Here is a 15,605-nt window from a genome sequence, read left to right on the forward strand (position 1 = left end):
TTGAGGTGAATCTTCCTCCATGGGATCAGTTCCCAAAAGCAGATTGTATAGTGTGGGCATGGCCAATCTTCACAGTCAGCCACTCTGAGGGTCAATCTCTCCCACTGACATGCCAACAGCAATCGAAGCTCAATTATAATGAGAGGACATGCAACACACACGAGGGACACTCTTGGAGTAGCCAGTTCACATGACCATGAGACCATACTACTGGGCCCCACAGGGCACCACTAAATAAGGCCAACATGCCAAGACTGGGAGATGTAGCAGATCTAAATAATAATAAAAACAAAAACAGAGAGGCAACCTAAATGAGGAAACAAAAAAAATATGTCCCAAATGAAAGAACAGGAGAAAACCTGAGAAAAAGAAGTAAACAAAATAGAGGCACTCAATCAACCAGATACAGAATTCAAACAACTGATTATAAGAATGCTCAAGTAACTTAGTAAGAACTTCAACAAAAAAAATAGCATAAAAAAAGACATAGAAACCATAAATAAGAACCAGTAAGAAGTGAAATACACAGTAATTCAGAATATATTAGTAGGAATCAATAGCAGATTAGGTGAGGCAGAGGATCAAATTGGAGATTTGAAAGACAAGGTGGCAGGAAACACCCAATCAATACAGCAAAAAGAAAAAAATATGAGGATAGTTTAAGGGACTTCTGGGACAATATCAAACAATACCAACATTTGCATCATAGGGGTACCCCAAAGAGGAAAGAGAGAGTAAGGAATATAGAACTTATTTCAAGAAATAATGACTGAAAACTTGGTAAAGAAAATAGACATGACCATGAGACCATTGAATCTTCCAGGAAATGCAGAGTCCTGAACAAGATGAACCAAAAGAGGTCCATACCAAGACACATCTTATTTCAAATGCTGAAGGTTAAAGACAAAGAGAATCTTTTTTCTTAACTAACTTTATTAAGGTGATATTGGTTAGTTTAGTTTATAGTTTAAAGTGTACAATTCAATAATACATCATTTGTATATTGCATTGTGTGTTCACTACCCAAAGTCAAATCTTTCATCACCATATATATATCGACCCCCTTTACCCTTACCTACCTCCCCCTACCCCACTTTTCTCTGGTAGCCACTAAACTGTTGTCCGTGTCTATGAGTTTTTGTTAGCTTGGTTCCTTTGTTACTTTCAGTTTTATATTCCACATATGAGTGAAATCATATGGTTTTCAACTTTTTCTGTCTGACTCATTTTGCTTAGCATGTTAATCTCAAGATCAATCCATGTTGTCATAAATGGCAATATTTCTTCTCTTTTTAAGGCTGAGTAATATTTTATTGTATATATGTACCACATCTTTATCAAATTATCTATTAAAAAACACTTCAGTTGTTTAGAACAGAATTATCATATGACCCAGCAATCCCTCTTCTTGGTATCTACTCAAAAAATTTTAAAATAATTATCCATAAATATATATGCATCCTGATGTTCACTGTAGCATTATTCACAATGGCCAAGACATAAAAAAAAAAAAAAGAAATTTAAAAATCGTCAAGAGAAAGGCAGCTACTTACCTCCAAAGGACCTCCCATAAGTCTCAGCTGATTTCTTAACAGAAAATTTGCAGGCCAGAAGGGATTGGCACAAAATATTCAAAAAGATGAAAAGCAAGGTGCTCTAACCATAACTACTCTAATCAATAGGTAAAGGAGAGATTGGAAGATTCTGAGACAAGAAAAAATGAAAAGCATTCATCACTACCAAACTAGTATTTGAAGAAATGAGAAAGAGACTTCTTTAAGAAGAAAAATGTTTATGGCTATACCACCCTGAACAAGCCTGATCCAGTCTGATCTTGAAAGCTGAGCAGGGTCGGGCCTGGATAGTACTTGGATGGGAGACCACCTGGGAATACCAGGTGCTATAGGCATTAAAAAAAAAAAAAAGTATTGTAAGCTGACAAGGTCCTTGCAATCTGTGAGGTCAACCAAGGGCAAATAAATAAATAAATAAATAAATAAATAAATAAATAAATAACAAGAAGAAAATAATAAACAGTAAAATGCCAATAACTACATACCTATCAATAATGATTTTAAGTGTAAATGAATTAAATGCTTCAATTAAAACACACAGGAGAGCTGAATAGCTAAGAAAACAGGATCAAAAGACACAAAGAGACTGAAAGTAAGGAGATAGAAAGATATTACAAGTAAATGGAAACAAACAAATAAAAAGCCCGGGTAGCAATACTTGTACCAGACAAAATAGACTTTAAAACAAAGGCTATAATGAGAGACAAAAAAGGACATTTTGTAATGATAAAGAGATTAATATAACAAGAAGATATAACCCTTTAAAGATTTATGTACCCAATATAGGAACATCTAAGTATATAAAGCAAATATTAAGTGACATAAAGAGAGAGATCAATAGTAATACAGTCATAGTACGGAGTTTCACAGCTCTCAACATCCAAAAGGAATATCAACAAGGAAACAATGGCCTTAAAAAATGCATTAAGCCAGATGGATATAAGGAATACCTTTAAAGCATTTCACCCCAAAACATCAGGATATATATTCTTCGCAAGTACACACAAAATATTTTACAGGAGAGACCATGTTAGCCACAAAACAAGTCTTCGTAAATTTAAGAATATTAAATCATATCAATCATCTTCTCTGACCATAATGGTATAAGATTATAAATAAGTTACAAGAATAAAACTGAAAAACATACAAACACAAGGAGGCTAAATAACATGCTACTAAACAATTAATGAGTTAACAAGATCAACAAAGAAATTAAAAGATACCTTCAGACAAATGAAAATGAAAACACAATGACCTGAAATTGATGGGACACAGAAAAAGCAGTCCTCAGAGGGAAAGTCATAGCAATACAGGCCTACCTCAAGAAACAAACAAACAAAAAATCTCTAATAAACAATCTAACTTTATACCTTACAATTATCTTACAATTAAAATCCAAACCGAGTAGAAGGAAAGAAATAATAAAGATCAGAAGAAAAATAAAGAAGAGTCTTAAAAAAAAATACAAAAGATCAATGAAATTAAGAGCTGGTTCTTTTAAAAAATAAAGAAAATTAATAAACATTTAACTAGACTTATCAAGAAACAGAGAGGATGCATACAAATAAAATTAGAAGTAAAAGAGAAGTGACAAATGACACCACAGAAATACAAAGGATTATATAAAATATTATGAACATACTAATATGGCAACAAATTAGATAATCTGAAAGAAATAGATAAATATCTGGAAACATACAGTCTCCCAATACTGAATCAAGAAGAAACAGCTTTTCTGAACAGATTGATTACTACTAATGAAATCGAATCAGTAATCAAAAATCTCTCAACAAAAGTCCTGAACCAGATCTCTTCACAGTTGAATCAAACCCCTAACATTTAAAGAAAAATCAACACATAGTCTTCACAAGCTATCAAAAAATATTAGAAAAAATGAATGGTTTGCAATTTCATGTTATGAGGCCAGCACTACTCTGATTCCAAAACCAAAGACATTACACACACACACACACACACACACACACACACACACACACACACATCTCTGATGAACATAGATGCAAAAAATCCTCAACAAAATATTGACAAACCAAAGTCAGCAATACATTAAAAAAGTCATGTACCATCAAATGGGTTTTATTCCTCTGATGCACAGTTGGTTCAATATCTGCATATCAAATAATGTGATACATCACATAATCAAAATGAAGGATAAAAATCATATGATCATATCAATAGATGCAGGAAAAACCATTAATGAAATCCACCTTTCATTCATAATAAAAACTCTCAGCAAAGTGGAAATAGAGAAAATATTTCTCAGTATTATAAAGGCCATATATGACAAAACTTCAGCTAACATTATACTCAGTGGGGAAAAGCGAAAAGTGTTTCCTTAAGATCAGGACCCAGACAATAATGCCAACTTTCACCACTTTTGTTCAGCATAGCATTAGAATTTCTAACAACAGAAATCAGACAAAAATAAACAAAGAATCAAATGGCTTCTAAATTGGAAAGGAAGCAGTAAAACTGTCGTTATTTGCAGATGACATGCCATTATATATAGAGAACCCTAAAGATTTTACCAAAAAACTATTAGAACTAAAAAATTAATTCAGTAAAGTAAAAGGATACAAAATTAATATTTAGAAATCAGGTGTATATTATATGGCAATAACAAACTATTAAAAAAGAAATTTAAAAAAATTCTATTTACAATTGTATAAAAGAAAACATATAAATAAATTTAACCAAGGAGGTAAAAGACCTGTACACAAAAAAATTATAAGATGATGAAGAAAAAAATTGAAGAAGATACAAATAAATGGACACTTATACCATGCTCATGCATAGAAAGAATTAATATTCTTAAAATGTATATATTACCCAAAGCACTCTATAGATTCAATGAAATCTCTATCAAAATACCAACAATAATTTTCACAAAACAAGAATAAATAATCCTAAAATTTATATGGAACCATAAAACACCCTGAATAGCTACAGCAATCTTGAGAAAGAAACAAAGTTTGAAGTATCATACTACCTAGTATTGAACTATACTACAAAGCTACAGTAATCAAACAGCACAGTGCTGGCATAAAAATGGCCACATAGATCAATGGAACAGAATAGAGAGACTAGAAATAAACCTATGCCTATGTGGTCAATTAATTTATGACAAAATAGGCAAAAATATAGAATGGGTTAAAAATAGTCTATTTAATAAATGTTATTGGGTAAACTGAACAGATACATACAAAAAGATAAAACCAGATCACCTTCTTACACCATATACAAGAATAAACTCCAAATAGAGTAAAGACTTAAATATAAGACTTAGAACAATAAATGTCCTAGAAGAAAATATTGGCAGTAAATTCTTTGACATCACTCTTAGTATCAGTTGTTTGGATATATATCCTCGGGGGGGGGGAACAAAAGAAAAATTAAATAAATTGGACAACATCAAGCTGAAAAGTTTTTGCAAAGCAAAGGGAACTACCAACAAAATGAAAAAACAACCTACCAAATGGGAGATGTTTTTCTATGATACATCTGATTAGAGGGTAATATCAAAAATTTATACAACTCAACACCACAAAAAACAGACAATCCAATTTAAAATGGGCAGAGGACATGAATAGAAATTTCTCCAAAGAGGAAATATAGATGGCCAATAGATATATGAAAATATGTTCAAGATCACTAATCATCAGAGAAATGTAAGTTAAACCACAATGAGATATCACCTCACAACTGCCAGAATGGCCATTATTGATAAACCAACAAACAACAAGTGTTGGCGAGGATGTGGAGAGAATGGATCCCTGGTGCACTGTTGGTGGGATGCACATTGGTGCAACCACTATAGAAAACAGTATGGATGCTCCTCAAAAACTTAAAAATGGAACTACCCAGCATATCCACTTTTGGATATTTATTCGAAGAACTCTAAAACACTAATTCAAAAAGATATATGCACCTCTATGTTCATTGCAACATTACTTACAATAGCCAAGATATGGAAGCAACATAAGTGCCCTGCGATAGATGATTGGATAAAGATAAATGGGCTATATGTAAAATGGATTATTATTTGGCCATAAAAAAGAACAAAATGCTTTCATTTCTGACAACATGTATGGACCTAGAGGATATTATACTAAGTGAAATAAGTCAAAGAGAGAAATAAATACCATTTGATTTCACTTCTGTGTGGAATCTAAAAAACAAAATAAACAAAACAAAAACCGATTCATAGATACAGAGAACAAACTGATGGTTGCCAGATGAGGCAGATGAATTGGGAGGCTGGATGAAAAAGGTGAAGAAATAATGAAGTACAAATTGGTAATTATAAAATAATCCTGAAGGTGTAAAATACAGCATAGGCAATATAGTCAATAATATTGTATAACTATTCAGAGTGCTGGGTGAGTAATAGACTAATTGAAGGGATCAGTTCATAAATTATATAAATATCTAATTACTATGCTGTACACCTAAAACTAATAAAAAATAATATTGAATGTCAACTCTAATTAAAAAATAAAAATAAAATAATAAAATATTTAAAAAGGTGGTAAGACTATAGCTTTTACTGCTCTGTGCATTTAAAACATTTGAATTTTATACATTAAGCATGTATTTAGACATTTCATTTGTAATTCTAAATTATTTATATATATTCAAGTGCTACTCTATCATCATGTTAAGCTCTAGGGAAGGAGGAGCAGGAATCATTTCCTGAAATCGGAAAAACCTAAATTGACTCTTAAATATGTGAGATCAAATTAAAAAAAATAACAACAGGGAAATAGAATACTTTCTGGTTACAAACATAAAGTTTAATTTTGGAAAAGAAGAAGACAAAGTGAGAAAGAAAGTAAAATTTTAAAAAATAAAGTAGAATTTAAAGGTATTTTACATTTTTTAGTTTTTTTTCTTTTGTACAGAGAATTAGTATCATCTTAACAAGCATGAATAAATGAGGTAAAGATTAGAGAAATGTATTTCAGACAGAGGAGATTCAAGTGGAGACATAATTAATCATCATAATGTCCTAGGAATAGAGGCAATTATATGGTTATATGCTAAATCTGTTTTAGAAAATTTTATATACTGCATGTAATACTACATTAATCATTGGTTTTATTGCCAACACAATTTATTCTTAAAGAAATTTCATTTTAATATCAAAGATCAGTTGTTACCTAAAGCACAGAAATGGAACAAGACTTCCATTTCATAACAATATCAGCATGACATATCTTGTTAAGTTTATGTGTAGGTCTCCACAACTTAAAACAGTTATAAATTTACCTCAGCCATTGAAATACTTTTTAAACAAATATAAAAACTACACTATACTATTCTATAACTGAACAGAAATAGTATAGAAAGAGTGGTGGCAATCAATGATCATGCGGCTTCAAGGGGTTTTATTGAGGTTTTTATTTTTCATGTAGATTAGGAAAAAAAATACATAATAGCCATACTGCAATAATTAATAAAACTAAAGGCAAATAAACTTTCTCCATTTAATTTTGGATGTACAAAGGCAATTTATGTATACTGCAGACCCTATTATTGCTAGGATATATATTCCAGGACCCCCAGTGAATGCCTGGAACTGTGGATAGTACCAAGTTCTATATATACTGTTTTTTCTATACATATATACCTACGATAAAATTTATTTTATAAATTAGGCATAAGAGATTAACAACAATAACTGATAATAAAATACAAGTATGATAATATACTGTAATAAGTGTTATACAAATTTGGTTTCTCTCTCCATCTCTCAAAACACAGTACTTTTTCACTTAACGGAAGCACTTTACAGCTTCTCTTTGGCATGTCAGAATCACCAGCATAACTACTCTTCTGCTTTTGAGCCATTATTGAGTAAAAAATGATGACCTGAACACAAGCATTGTGATACTACAGCAGGTGATCTTGTGAACCAAAATATCCAAATATGGAGTCACTAATAGAAAGGTATGCTAAAATGGAGTCAGGAGGTCTTTAAGAGAGTCAGACTTAGGCATGTTCCCGCCCTGGCCAGGTTTGGACTTTTAAACTTTAGTGCTTGTTGTAGTAGTCCATTGTAAACCTTGTCTCCTGCACTCCATGCTTCCCTTGTTGATACTTACCCCAGAGTTTCATCACCTGGACTTGATCAATCCTTTTTGAATTAGCCATCACATTATGTTAAGTAGCCAATAAGAAAAGTTCCCTTTGTTCCAGCTTCTGGTTTTTACCTTTATAAATTCTGTCTTATTTTGTCTTCCTTGGAGTGCAGTTTAGGATGCTACCTGAATCTGTGTCTCCTGGATTGCAACTCTCTCTGCTCAAATAAATGCTTTTTATTTTTTATTGTAATCTAAACTTAATTTTGATTGATAATATCGTTATTGAGACAGCAACTAAGTGACTAACTGCAGCATGGACATGCTGGACAAAGGGATGATTCACATCTTGGGGGAGATAGTGTAGTATTTGATCATGCAATTCAGAATGACACACAATTTAAAATTTATGAATTGTTTATTTCTGGAATGTTCTATTATATATTTTCAGACCACGGTTGGCTATAGGTAACTGAACCTTGGAAGGAGAAACTACAGATAAAGGGGGACTACCAATTCTTTCAGGCTGTATTAGTGAATATTCACCTTACAATTAGGAAATATTCATAGGTCTTATTTTGTGAAACGACATTTTTCCTATGTTAATGTATTCTTTGGGTTTCCAATCTCTTTGTACTTAACAATAATACATGTAATACTAAAATCAAAATAATAAAGAAACAAAGAGTTATTAAGCTACACATTTCTGGGAGTGTCACGAAATAGCCCAATATGCTGATAATCATTGTAGGGCAGTGTGCATAGTGGTTGGAGTATGCACTGGGGATCCCGAGGATATGGAATCTTCTGTCACTTGTTAGCTCTTTGATATTGGGCAAGGTCGTACTTTGCTTTTTTGAGACTCGGCTTCCACACCTCTCAAATAATATGATAATAAAAGTAGAACTTACGGCTGTTGTAAGGATTAAAAACATAAGAATTTATAAAAGGTTTAAAACATTTCTCGGCACGTACTCAGTACTATGTAAGTAGGTTTGTTTGTTTGATCGTTTTAGTCTTCCTAACCTATAATTAGAATTCTCGAGTAGAACTCGTTAAGTTATTAGTACCATCATTCTGAGCATAGACTAGTGGCCCAGATGTTGCAAGAGGTCCTTTTCAAACTTTCTGACAAGGCTCAAAATTACACATGAAACTTTACATTTTCAAATAAAATTAATTCAAAAATGTTTGAAATATAGAAAGCATTCAATAACTTCTTGTTAAATGAATCCTTGGAAGGTTAAATTGGTAAGTGTTTAAATGAATAAATGAGTGAATGACATCTGGAGGAGAGTTTAACAAGAGCAACCTACCATAAAGGGACTTATCTTACAACTAGAAGTCACTGAAGAAAGAAGGAAATAGTGAGGTTAAGGACTCTAGAAATACATTTTTTCCCTTGTGATTCAATTTACAGCTCGTTCTGGCCATAGAAGCACACAAGTAAAGAGTCCCTGCTTTTCTCTTAATCCTAATTCTGCCCTGTTTCTTCAGAGTCTTCTCCTTTTACATTTACTGCAGTCAAAGTCAGATATACATAGATTTTCCCTAAAATAATTATTTAAGTTAAAATATGTGAACAAGTGTTTTTGAAGAAAATTCGAAATAAACAGTAGACTTTATGCACCTAGTCACATTTAAAGTTAAGACAGAAGTAGAGGGATACATAAGGAAGGCTAATGACTGTATCTATATATCATTCATTCATAAAATATAAAATTTATTTCTATTGTCATAAAGAATTTGTGCAAAAAATAGTGAACAATAAATAGTGAAGAATACTAACCTGTTTCATAAAATATTCAAGTATACATATAAACTTTGAAAATCTACTGGAACTTTTGGAAGAAACTGGTATAAAGCAGATGCTAGAAAGGGAGCATTAATTCATTTTTTCTCCTTTTTTTATTACTTACAATAAGCAAAAAGGTAAAATTCAATAACATAAGTTTGAACCTTCCCCACTCCATACTTCTTAACATTTAAAAAAATTCAGTAATTAAAAAACATTCTTATTTAATCATAGTTAATATTAGAATTACATACATCTCTCTGTAGAAAGGACTCTCTCAGGTTTTCACCTACAGATGTCTTTAGTTGAGAAAAAGATAAGTGAATATGGGAGCCAAATAGAATAAAACCAAGGCTACCTATTATTATATACTAAACTTATTATGAATGCATTTAGATACATGCTAAATGCATTTATTTTAAGGACATTGTTTACTAATCTCCCTTGAGACAAGGATTCAAGATTTTGGGAAGGAGATGTTAAGGAGAATAAAGTAAGAATTCTATTTCTCACTGACAATCGAGATGTAGTCTCCAGCATTATTTGGTAAGGCATTTTCTTTAAAAAAAAAAGCTTGATTAAAAATACTTTAATTTTTAGAGCAATTTTAGGTTCACAGCAAATTGAAAGGAAAGTACAGAGAGTTCCCATATACTTCCTGCCCCACACATGCAGAGCTTCCCTCATTATCAATATTGCCCACTGGAGTGGTACGTTTGTTACAACTGATGAAATTAAAGTCATAAATCATGACACCTAAAGTTGACAGCCTAATTAGCATTCACTCTTGGTTTTGTGCATTCTTTGGGTTTATACAAATGTATAAGTATCACACGAGAATTTGTACCGCTTTAAAAGTCCTCTATGCTTTGCTTTCATATTCTTACTCCCACCCCTAAACCCTGGCAGCCACTGATCTTTTTATTTTCCAAGTTTTGCCTTTGACAGAATGTCAAAGGCAACCTTTTCATGTTGGTTTCTTTCACTTAGTAATATTAAGTTTTCTCTCTTTTTTTCATGCTTTGATAGCTTATTTCATTTTAGTTCTGATTAATATTCTTTTGTCTGGATGTACTGCAGTTTATTTATCATTCACCTACAGAAGGACATATGGTAGCTTCTAAGTTTTGGTAATTATGAGTAAAGCTGTTATATGCATTCTTGTGTAGGATTTTTATAGGCAAGTTTTTAAATCCTTTGAGTAAATAGCAAGAAACACAATTGTTGGATTGTATTGTAAGACTATGCTTACTTTTGTCAGGAACCACCAAACCATCTTCCAAAGTGGCTGTACCATTTTGCATTCCCACTAGCAATGAATGAGAGTTCCTGTGGCTCCACATCTTCACTAGCAATGCGTGTTGCCCTTGTTCTGGATTTTAGCCATTTTAATAAGTGTGTTTTAATTTACATTCTTCTGATGACATATGATGTGGAGCATCTTTTCATATGCTTATTTGCCATCTGTATATCTTTCAGTGAAGTGTTAGTTAAGGTCTTTGGTTGTTTGTTTTCTTACTGTTGAGTTTTAAGAGTTCTTTGTACATTTTGGATAACAATTCTTTACCAGATGTGTCTTTTGCAAATGTTTTCTCCTAGTCAGTGGCTTGTCTTCTTATTCTTTTGGCATTTTTTTTTCACGGAGTAGATTAATTTTAATAAAGTTCCATTTATTGATCTTTCCTATCATGGATTATGCTTTTGTTGTCTCTAAAAAGTTGTTGCTATACCCAAGGTCATCTAACTTTTCTACTATGTTATATTTTAGGAGTTTTACAGTTTTACATTTAGGTCTATGATCTATATCAAGTTAACTCTTATGAAAGATATAAGTTTTGGTCCAGATTTTTTCTTTTCTTTTTCTTTTTCTTCCTTTCTTTTTTTTTTTCTTTTTTTCTTTTTTTTTGGAATGTGGGCCCTGTTGCTCCAGCAGCATTTGTTGAAAAGACTATCTTTGTTCCACTGACTTGCTTTAGCTTCTTTGTCAAAGTTCAGTTGACTATATTTATGGGGGTCTATTTCTGGGTTCTCTATTCGGTTTCGTTGACCTATTTGTTTATCAACACTTCGATGTCTTGTTTACTGTAGTTGTACAATAAGTCCTCACATTAAATAATACCAGCCTCCAATTTTGTTCTCCTTCATATCATGTTTGCCATTCTGGGTCTTTTGCCTATCCTTATAAACTTAACTAGTTTTACATTATATACAAAATAATCTCTAGGGTTTTGATTGGGATTGCACTGAATTTGTAGATCAAGTTAGGAAGAACTGATACCTTGATGGTGTTAAATCTTCCAATCCATGAGCATCTCTGTTTAGCACTTTTTTGATTTTACTTATCACAGTTTTGTAGTTTTCCTAAAATAGATCTTGTACGTATTTTGTTAAATTTATAGCTAAGTATTTCATTTGTGGGAGTAGTAATATAAATGGTATTGTGCTTTTAAATTGAAATTCTCCCTGTTCATTGTTAATATATAGGAAATAAATTGATTTTATATATTAACCTTGAATCCTACATCCTTGCTAAAATCACTTATTAGTATCAGAAGCTTTTTAAATGTTTTTTTTTCAGATTTTCTACATAAACAATCACTTCAACTGCAAACATAATTTTATTTATTCTTTCCCAATTGGTACACATTTCATTTCTTATTCTTGTCTTACTGCATTAGCTATAATTTCCAGCATAAAGTTGAAAAAAGTGGTAAGAAGGGATACTCTCCCCTTGTACTTGACCTTAGTGAGAAAGCTTCATGTTTCTCATCTTTATGATGTTAGTTGCAGGTTTACTTGTAGATATTCTTTATTAACTCAAGGAAGCTCCCCTCTATTCCTAATTTATTGATAATTTTTATCATGAATGGGTGTTGGATTTTGTCAAGTGCTTTTTCTGCATCCATTGATATAATCATGTGATTTTTCTTTTTTAGTCGATGTAGTGGATTACATCAATTGGTTTAGAATGTTGAATCATCCTTGCATACCTGGAATAAATCCCCTTGGTTGCAGTGTATAATTATTTTATATATTTTAAAATTTAATTTGATATTTAATTTGATAATATTTTCTTGAGAAAAAATGTTGCTTTAAAAATACAATTAAAATTCGCCTTACATCCAAAGTCTCGAGTTTGTCTTTATTCTTTGCTTTACTTATTTGACTTTCAACTTAAATTGGTTTTTGGGATCTTCCATCTTTAGTATAAGACTATTTTTCTTAGAGGTTAATTGATTTTTTTCAAGAAATTAATTTCTTCAAATGTTTTTCCTTATGTTTAGCATATTTTCACTTTCAGTTTTATTTAAAATAAATAATAATATTAATTTCATAAGGTAGCAACTGGAATTATATAAGAATGAGTTGTGACCAACACATAAACTATAATGAACATACATATATTACTATGGAATTTAAGAAAAAACTATTAATACATTTGCATGTTTGTTAGAGCTGCCATAAAAAATTAACACAAACCTGGAGGCTTAAATAACTGAAAATTATTTTCTCTCAGTTTTGGAGGCTATAAGTCCAAGATTAAGATTTGGGTATATTTATTTTCTTGTGTGGCCATTCTCTTTGGCTTACAGGAGGCTGCCTTCTCACTATGTTCTCACCTGGTCTTTCGTGTGTGTGTGTGTGTGTGTGTGTGTGTGTGTGTGTGTTCTGGTATATCTTTCTTCTTCTTATAGGAACAACATTGTAATTAGATCAGGGTCCACTTTTAATTCTCTAGTTTTAAATCAGTTACCTCTTTAAAGGCCTTATGTCCAAATATAGTCATGCTGGAGGTTAGTGCTTCATTCAGTGTATGAATTTTGGAGGAAACACAATTCATCCCATTAAAGCATTCTACCTGATTACTGTATTAAAATTGCCTTCAATATAATATTAAAATAAAAGAATTTTGGAGATAAGGTCTCCTATAACTTTATAATACAGATAATGAAAGTGAGACCTACATAACATGGAGGAAATAACATGCTAAAAATAAAATCACTTATTAATGCTATCAGAGTTAATAGTTTTACAGATTTATTATTGTTACATCCCTGATTGAATATTTCCCACTGCTTGAAGGGAAAAAAATGTTCAAATTTTTCAGCAAAACCTAAAGCTATTATTACCACAAAGGACATTATTTTGTATGTTAAATATTGTTGCCAATAACCTCTCACCACTTCTTCCCAAATATCTCTAAATTATTTACTTATAGAGACTTTTCTACTAATTTTACAAAAGCAGTTCAAACCATAACAATGGCAACATATTTTGCATGAAAACTTGGTGAAAGAGTTCATGAACTATTAGAGCAAAAATAAAGATCACTACTCAACTAGGTGATTTGGTTTATAGCAAGTCCTTAAATTTATTTAATATCATTGGTTAAAAAGTTCACTGCATTTTACTTGTAATTAAATTATTCTCTAAATATTAGCAACATTTCCCCTACTGTTTCCAAGTTGATAAATGTTTGGTTAAATTAATTAAAATTTACATACATTCTTCTTATGAGACTATACAAATAGTTCTGCATTGTTTAGATTAATAATAGTTTAATTTTCAAAAGGCTTGAACATTTTCCAATACATAGTCCAATACATAGTAAAAGTTTTCAAAGATACCATTATTCTAATGTTTTGTGCAGCTTTTGTTTCTGTGACAAAAGCTACATGGGAAAGAATTGCTTATCTTGTGAATATACAAATTTTGGTGAATAAAAGACTATGCTTCTTTGAAAAAAATAACCTAATCTTTTCATTTGTATTTATTTAAATCAATATCAAATAAAAACTGTTTTATAACTAATTTAAACTTAAGATTTTCTACGTTATATTTTATAAGAAATTTTTCATTTCAAATCAATCATGAGTCACTTAATAAAGCCAACTCAATATTCACATTTTCTTGGTTAAATTATGTTTTTTGACAATAGTAATAACTAATAATAATAGATAGCTACTCTTCCATGGGCAAACAGGCCATGAAGCATACTAAACTTTGGATTTGCACCATCTTCACAAATAACTTATGTATACACGTATACATTTTTTAACTTTAGTGCCTAAAAATATTTGCAATATATATTTTAATTTAGTGCCTAAATAAATATAGTGCTCTCTGTTTTGTTTTTGAATCACTAAAAATAGTCATTTCTACTAATCAGGTATGTAATATTAGGAAAACAATCCTTTGAGTTTCTGCTTTGTCTCCTTTAAAATGGGATCATACTGACCTCACAGGTTGTTAACATTTTATCATCTCCCAGTAACAGACTGTAAGCTCTACAAGGTCAAAGCCACAAAATCTTAAATGTCCTGCAGGTTGCCTGGAGTGTGTCCTATAAAATATACATTCAAAGACTCAATGAATAAAGAAATGAATGAATAAATAAAATGTATAAAAATAATTTTTTTAGTAAAAATATAAACATATTAATATGCAATAAATTTATATGATTTTTTTTTTTGCCTTGAGCAATCCTGAGACAAGAGTTTGGCAGCTTCAGTTGATTAAATATTATCTGGAGCATTTGGTTATGAGGGTATGTTAAAAGAATTTATGAATATTTTGTTTCAATGTTTTCACAAGTCATTATGGCCAAAAGGCAAAGTTAAATCAGTTATGATATCAAGACCAAAATCAGAGTAGGCATGACATAGGGCTGAGTTGATTCACTAACTACAGAGACAATAAAAGCGAAACGAGAGAATGTCTAGCTGCTAGCTACTGTGTTCTTTGTTTCATTTCATGTATTGAACATCTTGGGAATTTTATTTTATTCTCCATTCACAGGAGAATATCATAAGAGAAGACTTTGTAATCATTGTGTCAACCCCTTACATCCCCATTCCCAAAGAAAACTAAATAAATAAAAGTGTAATATTGTGTGAATAATAGATATTTAAGATAAGGCCTAAATTCTGAGGCCACATCAATATCCTACATAATTTTATCAGTCCTAATACATATAATTGCTTTTAATTTTTGTATTTTGTACTTTAGAATTTCTAATCAGTGAAGTTGATATTGTTGACATGGCTCATACTAGAGTGGGTGATTTTGGAATCAGTGACAATAAACACAAAAGAAGGTGTTTTCTTCCTTGTTAGGAGAAAATCTTGTTTCAAC

At 31.2% G+C, this 15,605-nt stretch overlaps 1 protein-coding gene and 1 pseudogene across 2 annotated transcripts in view; one reads left to right on the forward strand and one right to left on the reverse strand.

The window, feature by feature from the left end:
• The window catches only part of TRPC4 (transient receptor potential cation channel subfamily C member 4), a 206,084-nt gene that overhangs the window by 88,204 nt on the left and 102,275 nt on the right, over positions 1-15,605 (reverse strand). The gene's annotated exons all lie outside the window — the stretch shown is intronic.
• LOC118609555 lies at positions 1,791-1,909 on the forward strand (annotated as a pseudogene).

The sequence above is a fragment of the Rousettus aegyptiacus genome, unplaced genomic scaffold, assembly GCF_014176215.1.
Source record: "Rousettus aegyptiacus isolate mRouAeg1 unplaced genomic scaffold, mRouAeg1.p scaffold_m13_p_11, whole genome shotgun sequence".
Lineage (NCBI taxonomy): Eukaryota > Metazoa > Chordata > Mammalia > Chiroptera > Pteropodidae > Rousettus > Rousettus aegyptiacus.